Source organism: Oxyura jamaicensis, chromosome 1 (assembly GCF_011077185.1).
Source record: "Oxyura jamaicensis isolate SHBP4307 breed ruddy duck chromosome 1, BPBGC_Ojam_1.0, whole genome shotgun sequence".
In the NCBI taxonomy this organism is placed as follows: Eukaryota; Metazoa; Chordata; class Aves; order Anseriformes; family Anatidae; genus Oxyura; species Oxyura jamaicensis.
Genome location: NC_048893.1, coordinates 101,102,342 through 101,126,233, shown reverse-complemented (window position 1 = coordinate 101,126,233; position 23,892 = coordinate 101,102,342). Strand labels below are relative to the sequence as shown.

The following is a 23,892-nucleotide window of genomic DNA, read 5'->3' as shown; positions in this document are numbered from 1 at the left end:
ATTAAGGAATGATCTGTTTACATGAGATTTTTTTCTGAAGTACACATAGGAATTTGCCTTCAATAGTAAGATCCATAAGTCTGGCAGAAAACTTCTAGATTTTATTGCTCTAAAGTAGCATAATGTTCCCAGGGGAACTTTGTTAAATGTGTAAGGCTTCAAGTTTTGTGGTATTGATATTTAGCACTGTCCAACTGAAAGTTTCAAGAGTATTGTGTGAAAGGCGTGTCACTACTTTTCCTTGAACTCTCAGTTGATGCAGAAAAATATACAAGCTTTTTAAGTTTTGTTGCATGTAGAAATCAGTCAGGTATTTTCAGCGGGCAATGATGGGAAGAGATGTCTCATGGTCTTTTGTCCCTACACCTCAGCTCAAAGGTGGGCTCAGCCAGTGCAGGCAGCCCAGGGCAGTGCGCAGACACCTGTGCTCTACGAAGGTGCTTGAGATTTAGAAATATTGTTCTCTAGGTTATCAAAAAAAAAAAAAAAAAAAAAAAAAAGATGGAGAAGCGAGCATATGTGATTCTAGATGCAATTCTGCATATTAATTTATGCATGCGCATGACTAGCAAGATCAGTCTATGTTGGTTGTTTCATTGTGCTGTCCATCAGCTGGAGAATGAGCTTAAGTGCTATAACGTACAAATCAGAAAGCACGTGCTGTACTTCAAGTACACACTGTACATAGCATGGGCTTAAAATTGTGTCTTAAAATAAGCGTAAATATGAAAGTTTTTCATGTGAAACTGCTAACTTCATCTGGCAGGTCTCAATGTCATTATCTCCAACTTGAAACTCAATGGCTGCGCCGTTTACACATACCTCACCCCCCAGATGTACTCAAACATACAAGGTCTATAAAAGAGTACTCTTACTATTCTTGAATCCTGGTAGATTCTTTGCTTCTTTACAGGGTCATTCCCTACAAAGGCCTGGGACTTTCTGATGACAGGCTACATAAATATGAAATATTATTTTCTTTCAGTAAAAGGAAAAAAAAAGAACAGACACTCTGTGCTCCTCAACATTTTCTAGATTTGATAAGAATCCTGTATTAATTCTCAGACTTCTCAAATAAAATAATAGCATTTAAAATGTTTATTTTCATTTGTTTGTATTTAAATGTTTATTTACCTCGAGGTTTGTGATATGTTTTTCTCTGGTGAAACTGGATACAAGTAATACATTTATTGTGAAAATATGACAATTAGTTGTTTAGAAGAGTTGATTCTTGGAGAGGTGATTCTTGCAAATGTTATTCTGGGAAATGAAGCATTCTAATTAAATTATATAGAAAAGTCCAGAAAGCATTTCTGTAAGAAAGCTTTACAAGCCCTCTGAAGGCAGCAGTCTCCTCACACCATAAAAGCCTGAGAACAAATGGTTCTAATTCTTCTTACTGCTTGTTTTCATAGTAATAACTGTCATAGGTTAAAATAGATATTTCCATTAGAGCACTTCTATTAGGTTAGCCTAGCTTATTGAGAGGTAATAATCACTTTGATCCAAGAATGAGGATGGGGAAAAAATCAAATTAATACAAAAGGAAGTTGCAAGTACCATGTAAGTAAATGAAGACATGAGTTAGTCAGGTGTGTAGTGAGGAATATATATGTTAAGGGTAGTGATTTTTTTCAAAAAACTTTTTCAACTTAACACCTAAAACTTTCCTATCCAATCTTCACATCAATAAATTTCTGTGTAACTTATGTTACTTTATATCTATATAAATTAGATAAAGTTTAAACACTTTTCACTAATTCCTTGCAAGTGATCTACTTTTCTGCTAATCTCCAGTGGGTACTCACATTTGGAGTGTAAAACACCAGATCGTCTGACAGCATCTTTGATTTCCCGAGCTGATGACACTTAAATGTCTAGTATTTTTCTCTTTCAAGGCAGTAGTAAGAAGGCCTTGAAGATGCCTTCAGGGAGAAGGGGATGCAATATGGGTTTATTCTGGATTTATTCTTCTGTCAATAAGATGCAACTTCAGCCTTCCTTCCTGTCTTAGAGCCAACATACCATAAGTGTTTTTTCCCACCATTTCCCCCACCTCCCTCCCCACCCCCCGACTCCTATATTGACTTTTTGTTACATCTAATATGATACCTATTAATCTATTTGTTTGTAGATGTGAGCAGATACACGTATAAGGAACTATGTGACTACCACTCCCTCTCCCCTTTTACAGGGCAAAAGGAGTTCTGTAACTATGATAATATACAGTTTAATGCTAATTTTTGCCTTGGTGGTAATGTTTTGGATATAAACTGAAATAAGTCATTGCATGTGCTGTTTGGAGGCTGGCTGCGGGGCCTGTCTTTACAGAAGCTTTTCTTGGTATCATGCTAACAAATCTTACATATAATACTATTCTTACTGTTTTGCATGCATGTTGTAAATGGTATTGGTAGCTCCAGGTAACAGGAAGAATTTCATTTATTTAAATAATCTTCATGTAAATTCATAGTTTGCTTACCTATATTAATAAGAAAATATGTGATGTGTAGGAATACAGTGTGGAGAACTTACTAACCTTTCTATGGAAAATAATATGCAAGTACCTGTTACATCTATTCCGTAAGTCATTGTAATAAGAGTTCTAGTAACTATCTTGCTCACAGTTCTGGGAAGGTATTAAATGCTGTGCTCTGCCTTCCCAATGCGTGATGTTAATAGGGGACAGAGGAAATGCTGCTGCTTAAAAGTGACTGCAGTACCTATTACAGCAACTGGCCCGTGATGTGTATGAGGCACAGTATTTTTGTCCCACAGGCTTTCAAGCCAACCCTGTCTGAAAGGAGTGGCTCCTGGCCTTGGTTGGTGGGGCTGTCTCCTTACGCAGAAGCATCTTGCTTATTGTGTCGTGGTACCCATGAATGGGATGTTGCCATCACTCCATGCAGCCAGCATCTCCAGCAATTGCATGTGGCTTCCTTCTATTTATGGCTGTACAGACTTCTTGCTGTTTCGCTTTGGGGGATTAAAGAGATGTGAAGACATTGGAAAAAATAAGTCTACAGCAGCATCTGACTAGCAGCAGTCCAGCACTGCCCCTCTTTGAGTAGACCGAAGGTGTGTGGCAGTGGCTCAACTCTTGCTGCAGTCCTGCAAGGATGTCCTGTGTGCGTGTGGGGTTTCCCTGGGGTATCACGGGCTGTCGGCACGGCTCGGTCGACATGATGCTGTGCATCCAGTGCCTCCGTGGAGCTGCCCTCCTGACTACCTTCTTTCTCACTCACGTAGATGTGTCTTGAAAATCTCTTCATGTTTAATTCATAACATGAAGCTTGTGATTAGGGGAAAGTAGCTGCCTCAGATTGGGAGCTGGAGGATCTGCTATATCAATTTATACACTTAAGTTAGGCAGGGACTCAGCATCAAGCATTTTGGCAGGGGACCAGCCAAGCATTACTGTCGCATTTGATTCTTTATTAGGCACTGTAAATGGATATTGGAGTTCAGAGAAAATAAGATCTAGCATAAATACTGGCTTAATTTGTGTATGTTGAATGGGTTTACACCAAGGTTTGGCTTGTTTACTTTAAATTAGATACAGTATGGAAAAAGATTTATGTGATAATCCATACCAAAGGGCCAGTTACTAATGAAGACAATGGGAATTCTATGAGTAATTAAATTTCATCTAAGCTAATTACTGAGGTATTTTAACTTAGAAGTCTTTTGCTGCAAATATTGAAAATCCATTTATTTAACTCAGCTTTTACTTAGTTTGTTGCACTAGGTGATAGTAAACATGCGACTCTAAAGCCTTTCCCTCATGTGCTCTGTTCTCCTCTCCCTCCTACTGTGGGTGCCCAGAGGCACTTCCTTTCTACTTGAAATGCAGTAGAAAGCAGTCTTCTCTACATCTAAGTCCACAATAAAGCAAGACAGAATTCAGAGGGTATTTTACCTTTGACTAAGATAAAAACTGTTCTTGAGGAGAATGGAATATATCCTAAATCCTCTATTATTTTTCCAGTCATTCTTGCTATGCATATCTCCTGATATGTCATGATATATAAAGCTTATTTTAGTAGCATAAGACAGGGTCTTATGCGATGATGGCTGGTAGCAGGATGTCATGGGAAAGCACACTAAAATTGTATATAATCAGTTCAATATTGTATGGGAGGCAACTTAATGAAAAATCATAAATAACTAAGGATCTGATTCTACTTATATCTTGCATTTGAGCAAGGCTCAGATTTTTATTTATTTTCTAATGACATAATGATTGTTTTTCCATATTTTTGCAATGTAAGGATTTACATACTCCAAAACAGAACACAGCTTGTGTGCTTTCATTCCCATATAGACTCACCCCAAATTCTGTAAATACTTGATAGTGTTTTATTTACATCTTAGTACCTGCAACTTTTTCCCCAATCACTATTAGAATAGTGAGTAAACTTTTTATTCTGAATGCTTGATCTAAAACTGTTTGCTATGTGGTCTACAAGCTGCAGTATATTCTTCCCTGCAGTCATTTCTTCATGAGCATCACTAGTATGTTGTAAAGAATCTAGCTGTTTCCAGCTAATAATTAAAAATAACTTTCAGTGGTGTTGCCATCTGGTAGTGTATTGCCAGATACAGTATTTAAAAATAGCATTTTTTCTTAAACTTGGGAAGTTTTCTTTCTTTTTTTTTTTTTTTTTTTTTTTTTTTTTAGTAGAATGTCTAACTATTTCCCTGTTGTTATTCTACTAGACTACTCCAGAGGCCTTTTCTGACCAAATCTTTCCTTGGAAATCTATGATTTGACTCTTGACGCAGAAGGGATTTTTGTAATCCATCTGAAAATTATTACTGACCCAAGCACATCCTCTTAACCATGCTCTCCCTTCTTCAGTTTGTGGCAGTATATCTACTTTACCTATTTTTGTCTCACTAACATTTTGTGTTCTCTTAACAGTGCACTGTTTATATACTGTACTGTACATATCATCAGCATCTATTCTATCACACTTTTGTCATTCTCATAGCATTTTGCTATCTGCAACAGTGTTTCAGGTTTCACTGTCTTTACCAAAATACATTAAAAAAAATAAAAATCAATAAATGTTACTTCTGATAGATCAGGATTTATTTCCAGTTCAATTCAGGTGCTTTTTTTTTTTTTTTTTTTTTGCCATAACAAGACTATTGTTTTACGAATTCTGGAATGTTTCTTATTGTTTTGTCTATTTATAATTCTTTATTGTCCTTTCTCATTCAATTAGGTAAATTCTATAGGTTCAGTTTTGAAGGAGTTTGAAAACATTAACATTCTTGACTCATAATTTCAGTAAGCCATGCAGTCAGAGGCCCTGAAAATTCTAAGAGCTACTACACTTGGTATAACACCCCAAGGATCTCTGGGGAAGTATCTTCTTGAGAGTCCCAAGGATTGGTTTCTTCAGTGGCAATGCAGAGAAGCACTGGTGATAACACGGGGACCTCTATCCCTGCTGAGTTCTGTCCAACTAATGAATAGAAAAAATAGGATATTTTGTGGTGTTAAATATCCTATTTTTGTCTGACATTAGAGCTGTGGAAAATGTGTGAGAAGTTTCGTCAATGGAAATGTAGGCTTGAACCTGTATTGTGAAAATTGCTGGCAATGTTAATTTCACAAGTTAATAAGAAATGCTATTCAACGTGTTTACTACGCCACTTTTCATAAATAATTCAGAAATTGAAATTTCAATTTTCAGACTTCTCTGTAACACTTAGCCATTTATTCACCTTTCATCCCCTTTAAAAATCCAATCAGGTTAAGAGCATTTTAATGCACTCCTAATATGAGCATTACCTGGAATTTTAGATTAAAGTAGAAAAGATGTCCTTGTGACCATTATAAGTGATGTTCAAGGGTTACTCTAAGAGTGATAAAATTGGTTTCATCTAGCGTGTGTTTTGATTGAAATACTTTCCAATGTCAAAACATATCCTCCAAAGATCACCTTCAATGCTAGAAAGGCTATATAGTGTACTGTTTGACCTGCTTTGGAGACAGTTCAGTCAAACCAAATCATTTTAGCACTAGTAATCATGAAGACTGCAGCTCAGTATCTCTGAACAGAAGTGTGGTTCCTAATAGTTGCACGGTGAATATGGCGGTATGATCCCTGCAGTTCTTAGTTGCTGGTTTACATGCGGCAGGTGCTCAAATGTGGAATTGATGGGCAGCCATTTAAAACACCTAAGAAAAGTAGATACATAAATCCAGCTGTGCAGACTAGTCCGTTGTGAAATGGCTCCTACTAGTTTAAATTGGAACTCTGGCTTTAAGCAAATACTTCTTTCCTATAGACAATTAGAAACAGAGATGGAAACTAAAATGATCTATAACAGATAAGTGCTTAAAGTTATGATGCACAGGTTGTTCCTAAAGTTGAGTGCAGATGGAGTTCCTTGCTTCCTTTGCAGAAAAAGGGAAAGCAAAAAAGGCCTTAAATAGAGATCAGTGTGGAATGGCAACTGGTGGTCCACTTAATTTGTAAAGTGTAGCAATTGAAAAATGGCGATATGTTATTTGACATATTTGGATATTGAGTTAGTTATAAACTTTGAGCAATAAGTTAAAGTAGAGCTGTAATTGGGAGAAAAAATCTGTTGGCAGGCAAGTTGTGCGCAATAATGCGGAATATCAGTTAAATATACTTGAAGTTAGCTCATCTCTCCATGTAAGCTGTAATGGTAGCTCAAAAAGGTAACATCAGAGCACGTTTGTTTCTCTCTCTTTTTTTTTTTTTTTTTTTTTTTTTTGTCATAAGAATTATATCAATGCATTGCTTGGGAAGTACAAAAGTGTTATGAAACTGGTTTATAGCTAAACAGAAAGAACGTGGAGGTAAACTTATAAAATTGGTTTTGTGCTAAAATCCGTATTAGTGGTCCTTTAAAAAAAAATTAACTTGTTCAGTCTTACTCAGAACACTTGTAATCATAAAACTAAAAATGGCCAATTGGGTCATTTTAAGGACCTATTTTGGAAAGGGAAAATAAGAGGGAACACCTCTAAAGGTGGGATCTTAAAGATTGTATATCAGACATGGGAAAAGCAACAGCCCATTAAATTAAGGGGTGTCTTGAATTGACTTCGCTGGGACCTTCTCAGTAAATATTAACGTAACCTTACTTTAAAGTTATTAGACTGTAAAACAAAAACTAGGTTAACAATGTGGCCTTGGCTTGAAAGGTTTTTGATAGATTGTCACAATGCCTTCCCTTGTATTCATTGTATGTGACTGAACACATTAAGATGTAAAATTTATTAGTATAGGATAAATTCAAGTCAGTCATACCTTTCTGATCATCCCAAGGCAGTGCTGCTAAATCCCATGCCCAATGATAGTGTCAGTATTCCATAGACATGGTATCATATTAACAGGGAAATTATTTTGTTGCTGTGGAATTCAAAAACACCGAGTATATTTTTCATGTAGGAAAGTATCAGTATGTGAAGTAGGTGCATCTTGCCTTTGTAATCTTAGACCTAAGGCACTACTTCAATAACAGGCATATTTGTTACCATATGGAAATCTATTGCAATGTATACTTTATTTGAAGGGAGAAAGGAACCTGTCATTCACTAGTTGTAGAGAAAATACATTCTTCAGTTTCTAACATTCTCCTGTATATTACAAAAGCTAGTGAATGGCACTCTTCTTCCCCCTCCTGATGCAGAGCAATTCTGAAGAAATTTCAGCTTTTATTCAAGTATGTTATTTGCAGTTGGGCTTGATACAATTTTGTAGTGTCTGTTTTTTTGTTCTACTGGCTAAAAAGCTTGTCTTTCACGCTAGCCAGAGGGTGAGGGAAACTTTTTTCCTACTTCATTAGTGAGTGTCTTGTTCTACTACTCTCTACTGGATCAGCAAGGATGACGTTAGTATTTGAATGCTTGTTCACAGGAAATGCACCTCCCAGGTCCATTGTTACAACTGAAATATAAATATAGCAAAACTGTAGTTATGAATGATAATGTTAGAATTATATTGTCTAATACATTTGACATTATCACTAAGATGGGTCTGTGCTTTTCAGATAAATGATAAAAATATTTAAGTATTTGCACTGTACGGGATTTTGGTGATTGCCCCTTTGAGTAGTTATGACAAGCTTCATGTGTGTGGGTGGCAAATGGTGAGCTATTATAGAAATATTTGAATAGAGCAGAACTATATTGTATATTGGCAAAATAGCTAAATTTTCAAATCAATTTGCATTCATATTTCTATTTTGGTTGTTGGAAGTGCAAAGAGCAGAAAATCTTAATGAAAGCAAAACCTCTTGCTTGAATTAATATCTGAAAAAAAGATTTTTATTAGCAGACAGCTATTAAACATCAAATGAGAGCAAGTTTTTCAGACAAAAGTAAAAATAAAATAATGCATTAGTGTAAACAAATACATACAAACTATTTAGATTTCTTTTCCAGCTCTCTAAATCTGATTCTATTGAACTGTTGACTTGCAGCTTCTAGCTCTGATTAAGATAGCTTTGAAAGGTCAGATTACATACTTTATTTATATATGTTGGGTACAAAACTAATTTTAACCTGTTGAGTAAATATTTAACATGTACTTTTATTTCTCTAAGAAGTATATTTCATAAGTGTTGTGTTTAAAGATTTCTTCAGATAGATTCTTTGTCTCCTTCCACAAGGCAGTACTACCTTGAGACTTGATATTGTGTTATCTAATGTGAAAATAAACACAACTATTCTAATATGGAAATCAGAATATGCTGTGCTATTTATATATATGGAGGATTGTATTTCTTAATAGCAAAAAAATACAAACTGAGCCATTTCTAAGAACACAGAAATTACACTACTGAAATCAATGCCTTTAGTGGAACAAATCTGGGTTGCACAGTCCCTTCTGCTGGGTGAATGTGGGCAGTAAGGCCTCCTCATCACTTCCCTCAACTCTCATGGTTTAAAACATAGCATTTAAGTAAAACTGAAGCTGGTCTAGTTTACCTTGAATGCTTAAGGTATAAGCTGTGGAAATGTGAGCTGTTTCTTGAGCACTTTGTCCATTTGCTCAGCAATGAAAGGGCAAACAGCTGGGAGTATTCACCCAGTCAATCATCTCAATCAAATTGTCCCTTGGCAAGTGAAAGCCTATGGCTTCCTTATATATTTATTTTGTGCAAACATACAGGGTCCTCACCATTCATAGCTCAGAAGAGGTGAAACAGTTAAGGATCTAGCTGCCTTTAACCTTTGAGAACTCTATAATTCCTGTTGATATCTTCCAAAAATAAATAAATTATAGATACCAATAACTTGATTCAGTTGCTTTTATTCAAAATTATGAAAACATATCTGAATATCTGCCTCCAAAAATCTGTTGGATGGTTTTATTTTGCATGTGTTTTACAACCAGCCTACAATGTTCTATAGTAATCACATAAATGAAATGAGAGCCTTATGAACACACAAGTCAATATGGTCTACTTAAATCGTGGGAGGTTAATAATCACATTAGTTGAGGCACTCAGAATTCTTTACTTTTATTGTTCTGCTTTTCAAGATTTTTCTTTGGCTTTTATCTCTGATTACCAAGGTTTAGGTGTAACAGAGGTAAAGCTGTGAAAACAAAATACTTCATGTGATATATTTAATTTCAATAATATTTCTTTGGTACTTGCTTTGTGCCTACTGCTATAATACTGGAATCTGTCACACATTCAATGTGTTCCCTTCATAAGATTCCAGTAAAATGTGGAAGTACAGTGTGGCTCATTTTACAGGTGGGGACTGAGAAATGGAAGTTGTGTTAACACAGATTTTAGAAGGCATGCTTAGCTTGACTTCAGGACTCTAAGGCCAGCTGCTCAAGCCCTTTGAGTGTTCTGTAGGCTTCATCTGTCTTTGAGGACTTGTTCTTGATACTCATAGGCAAAACAAACTCAGCATAAGGGGAGATTAATGTAGTTTATTGTCTATTGATAACAGACCAGAGCAGTGAGAACTAAAAGCTAACAACACCCTTCCCTCCTCTGTTTACGCTTGGCTTGAATCTTGTCTCCAAGGAGTGCAGGGAATGGGGGATTAAGTCAATCCCTGACACTTTGTCTCTGCCGCTCCCTCACGGTCCCTCCCTGCCCCTGCTCCCCGTGGGATCCCTCCCACGGATGCCGTCCTTCTGAACTGAGCCTGCGGGGGCTGCCCACAGGCAGCAGCTCTCCAGAACTGCTCCCACACGGCTCCGTACCACGGGGTCCATCCCCCAGGAGCAAACTGCTCCAGCACGGGTCCCCCACGGGCGGTAGCTCCCCCCAGACCCCCTGCTCCTGCGTGGGCTCCTCTCCACGGGCTGCAGCTCCGGCCCGGGGCCTGCTCCTGCTCCCGCATGCGGCTCTCCATGGGCCGCAGCCTCCTCCAGGCCACATCCACCTGCTCCACGGGCTGGAGGTGGCTCTGGCCTGATGGGGCAGCTGCTGGGCTCTGCTTGCAGAGGCCACCCCTTCAGCTCTCCGGTTACCAAAACCTTGCTACGTAATTCCAATACAATTGTAGAATTTGTCTTTGATAACTGTACATAAATTATGCATAAACAATTCACTTGCATCAGGTTGACACTAGCTTTCCCAGGGCAAGGGAAAGATGTTATTGTACAATAATGTTTAGGAATGTGCTAAGAATAACTTAAAGAAATCTTTGTATTTTAATTTTTTTTCCACATGAGGAGCTGTCCAGGTTGCTTGCAAAATTTCTTTTGTACTCAAAACTTTGTTACTGCCTTCAGATCTCTGTAAGATCCGTTGCTTACCAAGGTAGAATGAAGCAGAGGTCTAAAGGTCTCTCTCACATATGCAGTCCCAAGACAGAAAGCATATGAGGGCACTCTTTCTTTTTAAAGACTTTTCTGAAGTAGAAAGGCTCTTGAAGTCATTGAAGTCAGATGTTGACCTTTGGATTTGTTATGCTGCCAATTATCTTTTCTTCTTTTCCCTTCCACGTGCCTGCCATCAGGCCATACAAATGCGTTGTCCCAAGTCTTGTTTGCAGTTCTGCTTCCATGTTAGGCATAAAAGTGTCAGATATAGACAAATTTCTGTACCAGTGGTTTGTATAAAAATATTGTGTTTACATTCATCTATGTTGTGCTAGTGAGAAACTCAAACTTGTGCAAAGGGAACGTGTATACCCTGACATGCTAATACTTCTGAAGCAATAGTTTTTTATCAAATATTATCTCATTTTATTCAAAGAATAGATGCAAGCAATTTGAGGTAGCTTGCATTTCTCTGTAGAAAAGAAAAAAAAAGACAATATTTATTTAAAAAAAAAAAGCTAAATAATTTCATTTGCCGTGATGAATGTTTGTTGACACGATATTTTATGAAATGAACCTCAAAACGAAGAGATTATCTAAAACTCTATAAACTGCTTTTTGTATGACATTATTCCAGATTATTTGTACACATTGCTACTTTTTTTGTATAAATTTCAGTGAGTTTACAAAGCATCTACAACGAATCATTCCCTTTTGAATTTCAGATGGCATCCAAGCTTGGTAACAGAAGGTACAAGGGATTAATATTTCGCTGCAAAACAACAGTTTGAGCAGGTGGTACTTGATGCTATTACACATACAGGTCACTTGGGAGAATGCTTAATCACTGAACTGAATATTAATTAGGACAGCTTTCTCAGCCAATTTTTTATACTTCTTAAGGAAGGGGGGAAAATAAAATACCAAAGTCTGGAGTTTTGAGAATTAAGCTTATTACTTGAAAAAACTTGCTGCGTGAGTTGGGATTCGTGTTTTTTTTTTTTTTTTTTTTTTTTTTTTTTTTTTTTTTAAGATGGACTCCTCTGAATTCAGGCTTGAAAATTTTGTCCAACAGGTCAACAAACACATGGTGTTTTCAAGTTGTAGGTTGTGCAGGTACAAAACAACACTTTATGAACCTTTTGGCTAGAAGTCCTTAAAATAAATATGGGATTGTTGTATTTGAGTTGAAATCTAAACTGCTGAGCAAAGCAAAAGGGGGGAAGAGCTGATTTCATTGCAATACCTGCAGAATGTAAAAGCTACTTTCTCTGACTTGGTTTTCCAAACAGCCATGCTTTGAGTAACTTCTAAATTATTCAGAATCTTATTTTAAATGGTAAGCTTGCAAGATGCTTTGATACTGTGATGATGAAACTTCATATTAATCACTTTGGGCCCTGCCTAGCACTGCCATGAGTAAAGTCCCCTGAGATTCAGAAACTTACCAGATCAGTTGGTGGAATTTCTTGGGGGTAACACTAGCTGTTACCTCCGTAGTGCCCAAAGGCAGGCAGCTGGCATGGATATGCTATATCAACATGCCTCTGTTCTACCAGTTGAAACTCCTTTAGGAGCTTTGTTTTTTCCCAATACCCTGCTCTGGAGCCAGTGTCTGTCACAGCTGCATGACAGTGATGAGCAGCAAGATTTTTGCTGTGTCCCAGGCAGAGGCACTGGGATCATACAGCCGTCTGGCAGAGCGAGTGCTTGGAGGCTCTTCTTAGGGAGATAAAGCACTTCACTCAAAGTGGGGAAAATAGCTTAAAAATCAAGAGAGTGAGGATTATTATGGGGAGGGCAGGAGCCCATGGTGAGGGTTTGCCCTGCTGGGCAGGCAGCTATCCTACAAATGCTTCTCTTTGCCTCCTGGTAAAGAGGAGAAAAATCTCCTTTTGAGAGAGGCAACTTCCCTCCCATTAGCTTCTGAATTCAAAGCCCTAGTCTTGGTCTTCCTCTCTGCCCCGCCACTGTTTTTTGCTATTGCACTTTTTATTTCTTAATGGTATGTTGTTTTGTATGGTATGTATGTATGGTATGGTACGTATGTATTTCTTAATGGTATGATTTATTTCTTAATGGTATGTATTTCTTAATGGTGTTGTCTACATGTGTTTTTAGGCTGGTTCTATTACATGGGTTTGAAGCCTGTGATTTCACCTGCAGCTGGACATAGTGTAAGAGCATACTGATCTTACGGCTGCGATTGTGTTGTTTGGTCTGTTGTGGAAAAGCTCATCCTCAAGCACCTGGCACAGGGGGTGTAAGTTGCTGGGCATGTATGCAGGGGAAAATAGAAACGTGGAACTAACCAAGCTTTGAGACAATGCTGGTGAGACTGTGGCTTGGCTTGCGCCCATGACACTTGCATCAGGAAAAGAAAGGGGGAGCAGAGAAAGATGATGAAGTAATATCCCTTGCAGAGCTGGCGCTGCCCGCAGCTCAGAAGGGGCATATACGTGCAGGCTTGTAGACATGTTACCAAGGAGGACCCCAGTGGCCCTTGTGACGCGTGTTGGTCCCACGTGTCATAATAACTACCAGATGGGAGGGGATAAAACTGGGACTCCCCAGAGGAGAGGGAGACAGTACTGAGGACAGTGTTGTCTCAATGGGGACACCCGTTTAAGCAGTGTGCCTGCCGACTCCTTCCTCCAGGAAAACAGTGATTGGGGAAAGCACTGTGCTCCTTGCTGGTACCCTTGTCATCGCCCTGGGGTCAGTGTGGATATAAAAAGCTCACAATGAGGTTTGCTTACATTAGATAGATAGGTATCTTGTCTGCTCCTTGCTGAGCAGAACTGATCAGCTTCAGCCTCCGCAATCTGATTAGAACACAAACTGGTGATGAGGATGGGGGTCTGGGTACCTAGAAAGGAGCAAACACTTGGAGGGATATGGTCAGTGGAGAGCACAGCTGCTCTAGGGCTGTGCCACCTGTAAGTGGGAAGGGACCTGTTGGGTAGTGATTCAGGTGTTCCCAGAAGATTTTGCTTTTGCTTGAGGCCTGGTGTTTTGAGTGTGTACTGTGAGCATACTCTGTTTGCTGAGCAGGGGATGTCTGTTGTGTACTATTATTGTGGTGTTTGTTAGCAAATATATAGGGTTAGGTATAGGCTTGCTTGCTTGAGCCATGAAACCAAAGGAGGGCAGAGAAGCTGCAACTCCCCAAATTGAGTATCTGGGATGGATAATGGAATAAATGGAAAACATGCTACTAGGTCTGTTCCCAGCCTTGGACAGGAACTGAACTAATGGAGATTTTAAAGTATTGGGAAGAATTGGCAGAAACCACACACACACACCAAAGATAAAGTCTGGCTGTATTGGGCAGGGTGAGCATGCGAGGCCCTTTTACTTGCCTATAAGGTTCAGGTAGGTGCCAACAGAGAATTGATAGAACAGCTGCATTAGAGCAACAGTTGCCAGAGCACGAGTGCTAATATTCTGCGGCAATGGGTGCTGTTGGTAGTAACTGAAGAGAAGGGTAGTACAGAGGGCAAGTGTGTGATCTTGGCAGAGCAATTCATGGTTGAGTTAGCAAATAGGAGACAGAAGGGAGAGCAGGAGGGGTGTTGTCCCTGGGTCCGGGCTCTAGTTACGAACCTGGAGTGGGACCCTGGGGAATGAACCTGTCTAGGCTTTTGTTGAGTTAAGCTGAATAAGGTATAGACCAAGCCCTGGTCGGCATGGTTCATCTCAGAGCCTCAACAGAACATATGGGTGACCCTGGCTAGTCACAGTACGCTGTTCAAAGGCTAGGATACTATGGGCTCGAGTCTTGCTACACTGCAGAACAGCGTTGTATGAACCTGAGTGACCATTCCCAGTCGGTATCTGCAAAGGTTCAGGAATTACAAGAATTAACCAAGATGAATGATGATGGAACCTATTCTGTGACTGGACATGAGGGTAGCTGTGGCTACAAAAACTAGTTGCTTGGTTGCTTTTTATGTGTAACTTTCCTATGTATTACATGCTGTGTTCCATGTCTATTGTCCCTGTTGTGATCAGTAATAGATTTTCTGTTTCAACAGTGTGTAGTATGGGTTGTGGAATGTCAGCATGTTCTAACAACAGACCACACAGTGGCATGTGTAAGAGCATAGTGATCTTATGGCTGCAATTGTGTTGTTTGGTCTGTTGTGGAACAGCTTGTCCTCAAGTGCCTGGCACAGGGGGTGTAGTTTCCCGGGCATGTATGCAGAGGAAAAGAGTGAAAAATGTGGAACTAACCAAGCTCTGAGACAGTGCTGGTGAGACTGTGGCAAGGCTGGTGAAACTTTGCGGCTTGGCTTGTGCCCATGATGCTTGCATCAGGAAAAGTTGGCCAAAGGGTAGCAGAGGAAGATGATGATGAAGTAATATCCCTCACGGAGCCAGTGCAGCCCCTAGCACAGAAGGGGCACATACCTGCCCATTTGTAGACATGTTACTAAGGAGCCTGGTGGCCCTTGTGACATGTGTTGGCCCCACATGTCATAATAGCTAGAGGGTAGGAGGGCATAAAATTAGGACACCCCAGAGGAGAGGGAGACACAGCACTAAGGAAAACGTTGCCTCAACGGGGATGCCTGTTTAAGCTGACTCCTTCCTCCAGGAAACCAGTGACTGGGGAAAGCACTGCGCTCCTTGTTGGTGCCCTTGTCATTGCCCTGGGGTCAGTGTAGAATCATGTATGGAAATAGCTCACAATGTCACGTGACTATCAAGTCATGATTGCTGAAGTTGAGGAGTATATGATTGGCATGGATATAATCTGAGGAGGTACACTAGAAATAGGATGCACCCTTCGGGCACGTGGCACCACACGATGGCTATATGTGTGAGCAGTTTGAGTACAGAAAGCACCTGAGGAGGCTCACGTTCCGGTTGCTGCTGAGGTAGTTGTGCAAAGCCAGTACAAAATTCCAGGAGATGAGGTTATACAGACTGAAACATGGCTTGTTATGGAAGGAGACAATGGCAGCAGTTAGCTGGCAGAGTTGATCACAGCCTGGCAGGTAATTGCTGCTATCCCAACCATGTTTGCTATTTAAATACAGATTAATGGTTGTATTGTGTTAAGGTTGTAGCCTTAACAGAGGTGGCTAGTTACATATGTTGTGTGCTACTTGCAGAGCTCAACAAATCAGCTTCAGCGCCTGGAATTTAACTAGAACAAATATTCTGATTAGTTGCTTTATTGCCTTTCAGACTTTTCAGGTATGCAGGTAAAACAGGGTATACTGGAGGAGATGCTCCTCACTGTTTTTTAAAAGTGTTTCTTTTCTGAGGCCTGTCAGCATCATAACAATGCTTTGTCATGTTTCCCATTGCATGTGGGAGAAAGGATAATATCACATTTGCTACTGTGCAGATGAATGGGCATTTTTCCTTATGTAGTGGTATGTTCTGTGAGACTTGTGGTTTCCTCATTAAAATTTGTAAGTGAAATTCAAATTTTGTGTGTTTTGCTAGTATAGTCCTTTGAATATGAAAACACTTGTCTTTAAAAAATTATCTCAAGTTTATTCTGTATTCATAAATATTTCTGGAGGGGAATTTCATTATTTTTTTTCAGTTCAAAGATGAAATTTGAAATATTAACTAATATTTGACTTAAGCAGTAAGCTGGAGGAGGTATTTTTTTGTTGTTGCTTGCTTGCTTCTGTGAACACTTACCCAAGTGTGAGATATCCCAAGCTGAACGCAGGCTAGCCGAAACAGATCTTGACAGAAGACAAGCTGGCTTGGTAATGAGTTTGATTCTGAGTTGGACCCTACCCAGACATAAAGAATGTGATCCATAAGATACTCTGTCAAAAATACTTGGGATAATAAGATAATGTAGTGGTATAGCAGCTGGGGTCAAGGTGAAATATTCTCTTGATTTTTAGGGTAGATCTAGATAGATGGGAACATGTGGGAAACTGAAGCTAGGAGTAGTTCTTTGAAGGAAGCACCAAAGTTAGCTGATGCTTAGGGAACAAAACTTAAGTATTAGTGGAGATGAAAATGGTGGATGTAAGGTGGCTAGACTGAGGAGGGCAGGATGGTGAACTAAAAACCTCTAATAGAAGATCAAGGTGATGTGTCGAAAAAATGGGGATAAGGTTAGAGTAGAAGGAGATCTTGCAGTTTTAATAAGAAGTAGAAAATTGGAAAAATGAAATTTGGGAAGGGAAAACGACATGATGCATAATAGTTATGGGGTGGAAGACAGTATGTTGGGGGATATGACTTTTTTGAAAATTCAGTTACTAAAGGAGCAAATTTTCATCCACAACCTAGAATACACTCCATGTTCTTGACTCTTCTTACCAGCAGAAGTGTGAAAACTTTCTGGCCAGCTCTGTTCCAAAGAATGAGCTGCATGGACAGAGGGTAGCAATGGCTGCCTTTTATTCCCCTAGCCCAAGGCAGAATTGCCTGTTTACTGTATCAGATTTTATAATGTTACTAATGGACAAAGCAGTCACAAAGGTTATGGGATTAGTTTTTTGCTTCTGAGAAGCAAATAAGGATATCACATGGAATAATAAAAACCATTAAAAGAAAAATGTAGAGTTCATAGTCAAAAACAGTTAATGACTTGCAACAGAAGTTTGCCTTCAGTTGTGTGCTATACAGTAGTTCTTAATTATGTTAACCCATGCAATTTTTAAAATTGCTTTTTGCAAGTATTCTTCCCGTATACAGTTTGAGATGGACTGGGCTTGCTTAATGAACAGATGTTCACTGTTTTGTACAACATGTGGCCTCAGGCCTTATTTTCCTGCATTTTATTCAGACCCTTACTCTGAAGTCAGAATTATTCATTTCCTCAGGGGCTTTTCATAGTGACTATCACTGTGATACCTGAATAACTTCTCCCAAAATAATTAATTTACCTTCACAACACCCTTGAGCTGTGCAAGGTTTATCTGTCTATAACAAGTAACCAAAAAAGACGAATGAAATAAAGATGAAGTATCTGCTTTATTTTCAGAGTGCCTAAAGATATCCAAAATACTAAGGGCACTTCTTTGTTAGTTTCTTCTTACATAAGGAACATTAAACTTTGCTGGCAAAGTACAATTTCATCTGCCTTTTTTCCAAATTTAAGTGCTTGTTGACTTAGATTCTGGGGCATTATCTGGAGAACCTGCAATTTTATTTATTTATTTATTTCTTCAATTGTCTCAGAGTTTGGTTTGTGATTCACTTAATGTCCTATGCACTCTCCATGAGGATTAGAACTTCAGCACAAAAGTAGTGTTTACCATGACATAACTTGCTGATTTTTCCTTTCTCTTCTACTTTTAAACTTTGGCAACCATTTAGATGGATGTCCTACAAATGAATGTTCTTCAATAGCTGTTGTTTCTAAAGTTGGCTGGATCTGTGCACCAAGTGAAGTATTTTCTCAGGGAAGGAATTACTTATAACTGCATCGTTAATCAACCTGCTTTTAAAAATGAGGGAGCTGAACTTTGGTTAAGGTTGGTCTTTGGTCTGTTACATTTATTTTTTTCTTAATTGTAGTTTTTGAAGCTTTAACGTTTATATTAGAGTATTTAATATATATTGCATAAATAGTGATCTATAAAATTATAAGGGAGCAAGAATAAGTGGTCCTCAGACTCTTAAATGGATTAGGACTTAAGAGATATTGCTTATAAGGCAATAATTTTATAATACATTTTTGTCAGTTTTAATAATTTTTTGTATACTCAAGTTTTGATATGAAAGAAAATAAGTGAAACTTGTCACTTCTCTCAGAAATACTTAAGATTAAGGAATAATTGCAAATTCTGGAGATGAACAAGGGATTTTGTTACAGAACAGCTATTGAGCAGAAGTATTTATTAGAGATGAAGCATTTGTTACACAAATACTGTTGACAGGTGGATTTTTTTTAATCCAAAGAGAAATAAGAATATGCTGTTTGTTACTGAAGGGCTGAGCATTCAGACCACTGTCTATAAATAAATAACTTTTGAAGTTTAAATATGAAATGGATACTCACTTATGTTGTACCACCACAAGCACAAAATAATCTTTCCATATAGATTTGCAGCTTTTCTTTAATTTCCAGACACCTCTTTCTTTTCTACTTAATTTTGATATTTTTCGTAGGCATTAGAGGTATGCTGACATACTACAGACAACTAAGGAATTAGGGTATTATTTTTTGTGGTTGGAGAAGGGGGAAGAGTACCTTGGAATACATGATCTACTCTTGACAGGATAGTACATTCCAGATCACATGAAGTTCATAAAATGATAAATCTGAACTATGCTTTTGCCTTAGAGTACCAATTCATTACTAACCAATCAATAAGTCATATTTGAAAGCCTTTGGGAAATAATTCCTCTCTGCATCTATTGAAACATACAAAGTTAGATCTGAAATGAAAGCTTCAACATTTATATATACAACATTGTAAGTAGTTAAACGTCAAGGTTGCTTGACAAGACTTATTGATTGTATCCAGACAACTGGAGTCCAGAATTCACTCTCCTCTTGTATTACTTGTGAACACCAAAAGTGATAGCTCTCTTAGGATATTGCTCTAGAAGGACTCCACAATTACCTCACATGTAGAACAGTTCTTAAAACTATTCTACTTCATATAAAGTAATTAAAAATATTTATTGGGCTGTGATGTCAAGTAAAGATGATAATCTACTTGCTTGCTTTTTTCTTAGGAAACCTTAACTTTCAGCCCATTTTGATGACTGTTTATTTTTATTTATTTTTATACAGTGCTAGTAGTATTTATTTATTTTATCTCTTTCACTCTGCTTATATATTTAAAGGGTTGGTACTTTTTAAGCTTTTGAAGTGTTTATGTGCCTAATATCTGAGAATGGAATTCTGACCTACAGGAATGAACCGGAAACAGGAATGGGTTTTAACATCTGGGGAGGACAAAAACTGCTTCTCTTATTATAGGTTCCCATTAGCTATACCTGTTAGCATCCCACTCAGAGTAGTGGTTGCTAAGGTCTATGGCTCTGTTGTTTGTTTTTCTTTTTTGAATGTCAGAATACTTAGTTTTTTCAGAGCTGTCTACAAGGCACTCATCAAATACTAAGGCCTACCAGCAATGAGTGTTTTAATGAGTGCCGTTTGCAGACTTTTAATGTCTCTGTGCCTAATGCTCCACATATTGAGAGTTTTGTTGTGTATCTGTGAGGTAATAAGATGCCCAGATGCTACACTGGGGACCTGGTATGATGAGATAAGAAACTCAAAGAGTGCCTGGGGAGTGTGTGGTGCCTGCCTTTTGCAGAGAGGTCAGACCCTGTACTCTAGAGCCATTGGGACCCTGTGGGTGGTGGGGTCAGGGTGAACTGGTCAAGAAAACTCGTCATAACTCTCCTAGGAGGAGCTACTGTGCTGCTACCAGGATGATCTAGGTTCTGAGACATTTCTCCTTCAATCCTAAAAATTCAAGAATACATTTTTTTTATTATTATTATTTTTTTTTTTTCCCTGCCTTGGTGTTAGGGCTTTGGATGTGTTGGGGTAGGGGTTGTCTTTGTCCAAATCCCATTCAAGCTCCTCATCTTAGAGAAAACAACTAGTAAATTTTTAATGGCTTTTGCAGTACAATTTTGTTTCTTCAGCAGATTGGTCTGCTCTCTCCGTCTCATTCTGCACAAACCTGCACTGATATACTCCTCCCAGTGGCTGAACTTGACCAATTTTTTAAGAGTTGTGCTTCCTGGTGTGAAATAGGGAACCATGGCTAGCCCGTGGGTCAAAGATCTCAGTTAGTGGCAGACTGCACTGTTTATTTGATGCTTATCTTCTGAAAGAAACACCTTTTGGGCTCTTCATAAGCCAGGCAGAAGCTGTCACTTCTCAGAAAGCTGAGCTGCCAGTATAAAAGCACTAGCATTACACTACTAGGGGAACTTTGCTTGCTGATCTCTCATTAGTGAAATAGCTTTTAAGGTTAGGGGCTGGGGGGAGTGAGTGCTTATGAATAAAGAAAGCCTTAATTCATAATTCATTCTGTGCTTGGATCTCATGGATTTCAGCTTGGAACAGCACAAGAAAAGGCGAGGACAGGGAGGAGACATGAATGGTACCATATGGGTTGCTGGAATAGTGCAGAGCAGTCGTGGGTGGGGAGCATTATGCCTATTTAATAACAAAGACACTATGCTAGTACATAGGGAACATGAAAATAGCAGTTCACGTTCTGCTTTTTTCTCTAACTGAAGCTGTCTTTTGAACGACTGGGTATGACAAGGTCATGATCTGTGTGTCTTGTGAATTTGACTGATCTTAATGACCTGTAGCAGGGCAAGCAGAAACTGTTGCTGTCAGAGGAAGGTTATTCAGAACCCCAGAAAGAGTTAACAGCGTCTAATATTTACGAATACAGTGGTGAAGTTGCTGACATGACATAAAAATGTGCAGTGCATTACTGGAGCTTGTAGAACGTGGCATGGCTGCCATGCCTCATCGTTAGCTCCTGTGGTGCATTTCTAATTTGAGGGCAAGTCAGCAAAATCCACTGATTCTTTGTGTGACTATCTGCATTATGTGCATGAGAAATATTTGCTCTCATTCAAGATGCCAAACAGAGTCCACTGACATGTTGGTAGTGTTTTTTTTTTTTTTTCAAATGCTGAAAGAACAGTGGTCAGAGTAATGATTAAAAAAAAAAGGGGGGGGGGGGAGGGATTTGTTTCAATTCCCCCAGTTGTATCTGTGCTACAGAAAGTGCTGTCAGTCATCTGTGACCAATACATCTGGAGGTGACACTTTCAGTTGAAACATTTGGGAAATATAAACAATGATGAAAGCTCCTAGGAGAGAAACTCTTTGTCTGTGCCTTTGTATTTTTTCTAGCATACTGAGCTCTGTATGGGATGCTGCATGTTATAAGTAACAGGACAGAAGACAGGCTTTTAAGATGGAGTTATTTATAATCTCACAATATGGCAGTACTCATTTTTGTACAAACTAATTATGAAATTCAGTAAATTTCATTTTGTTATTTCAAAATGCTGCTATTAGATAAACATTTTCAATTATATGTATTCTACTAAAATATATTTTATAATTGTAATCTGGCAGTGCTACTGTATTATTATCATTAACTATTTACTGTTTAAATTCTGCCCTTTCCCAAGCTGTTAGGTCATTTTTTACAATTACTTCAGTGCAAAGATTTTTGTTCTACTTTCTGATCCTATGTCTGCAATTCTGGAGATAACCACTGGATGGAAGCATTTCATTTTAATTAATATGGAGTTGAAAAACCTTGCTGTATGTGACTGAAATATGTTCTTAAGGAAAAAAAAAGCCTTTTATTAATGTTACTGTTAATGTCTGATTTAAAAATATAAAATAAGGTTTAACTAGAGAAATTTCTGCTTCCATGCAGCTTGCTTCTATCAGTTTAGAATGATCAAGAAGAGAATCTTTTCTTTTGCCATCTGCAGTTTAATTATTTTATTTGGAACAATCGGAGTTGGAAAACAGACAGAATTAAATTATACTTCAGTCATGAGTCCTTATAAGAAAGATACATTATGCAGTGGCATTACCCAGCAGAATGGGAAGCCAGAAGTTTTTCAAGATTTAACATTGGCAAAAAAGTGGAGGAAAAAAAAATGGCAAAAGCTTCTACTTTGGGAGATGTTAGGCTAGAAGCTTTTAAGAAGTCATGCTTCAATTACTCTGATTAATTGAAAAGCAAGTCTGTAATTAAGGCATTATTTTTTTTTTTTCCTCCAAAATCAAGTTCAAAATTAATCTAGAGCTAAGAGTGTTTTATTCTCTTGTCTCTCACTTTGACTGGTTGAGCATGATGCTTGCTGTCTCAACACTGTGCTCTACATGTGGGACCTCTGGAGATGAACGTGTAATTACGTCTGCAGTTTTAATTCAAAGAACATGCCACTATATCTGTAAACTTCAGTGGATTTGTGTAATTTCAAATCCAAACCAAGATGTTCTTTGCATGCTAATGGTAGCAAGAAGGAATTACAGTAAAAAAGCTGCTGTTCTGATTTGCTAAAGAGGCATTTTGCTTAAATACTAATGGTAACTTTGTGTGTCAGTTAGGGCAAAACAAATCCTTTTTTGCCCCTCTTGAGGGTAAAAACATATAAACAACTAATTGTGGTGCCATCCCCCAGGTAATAGCGGTCTAATCTAATTGCAGCCCAAACTGTAATATTTGAGCTAGATTCCTGAAGTCTTGATTCACCTTGCCTTCATGCTGGGAGGGCTCTTTCTTCCTTTTCTGCTCTATGCTGTACTGGTGAGATTGGAAGACAAAGGAACGCAGCCTGTAAATTTTGTGATATTTACCTATTTATTTAAAGAGAGGAGCAGACATTATGGTGTACCATAGAATATGAACACTACCACTTTTTGACTGGTCCATACCTGTTTAATAATGCTAAACAGCACTGGCTAAGCTGACTCTGAAAATGGAAGCACGCTTGCACCCTTTCTAACAAAGCAAAAATATTTAAGGAGCACAGACTGAAAAACTTCAGATGCACAAACAGTCTTATTTAATCTGGAAATCCTTGATGGGTGATTCTTTAGTTTGTTATTACAATGTCTGTAAAGAACTGTACATAGACTACTGAAATTTTGCTTGTATTACAAAAAAGTTACCAAATTTGTAAAAATGATGCCAAAGTTAGGCTAAATATTTAAACCCATCATCTCTTTGGAATGAGAAGAAAAAAGAGCACCTTAGAGGCAGCCTTCATTTGCTGGAATTCGGAAGATTGGCCAGCCCTTCTGGGGTAAGGGTGGGAAATGTCCAAAATGCAGAGTGAAGCAAAGGATTCTGTGTGCTTCTCAAAAATGAATTGATGCTGTTTTCATTCTAGCAATGAGTGATGGAAGTAGTCGATGGCTTAGTCCAAGTGTGTACTCAGATCTGTAGCTGTATTACAGTACTTTGTGCATTCTGTATACAAGAAGTGCCTGATGCAGGATTGAAAAAGATTTCCCTGGCAAAAGATACCAGTTTCTTTCTTGAAAATACCTTTTTCTTAATTCTGTATACATTAAAATAGTTTGGTGTTCCCCTCTTCTTATTTATTTGCTCAGTGTCCCACTTCCTGCTGTTTCATAATGCTGTTTCTCCAATAGTCT

At 38.4% G+C, this 23,892-nt stretch overlaps 1 protein-coding gene and 1 long non-coding RNA gene across 5 annotated transcripts in view; one reads left to right on the top strand and one right to left on the bottom strand.

Annotated features, from left to right (window-relative positions):
* ROBO2 (roundabout guidance receptor 2) overlaps positions 1 to 23,892 on the top strand; it is a 1,084,545-nt gene that overhangs the window by 29,325 nt on the left and 1,031,328 nt on the right. The gene's annotated exons all lie outside the window — the stretch shown is intronic.
* LOC118160577 overlaps positions 1 to 23,892 on the bottom strand; it is a 60,031-nt gene that overhangs the window by 10,260 nt on the left and 25,879 nt on the right. Inside the window, exon 2 of the long non-coding RNA XR_004747585.1 lies at positions 4,744 to 4,748. This is a non-coding gene — a long non-coding RNA (uncharacterized LOC118160577). The remainder of the gene's footprint in view (positions 1 to 4,743; positions 4,749 to 23,892) is intronic.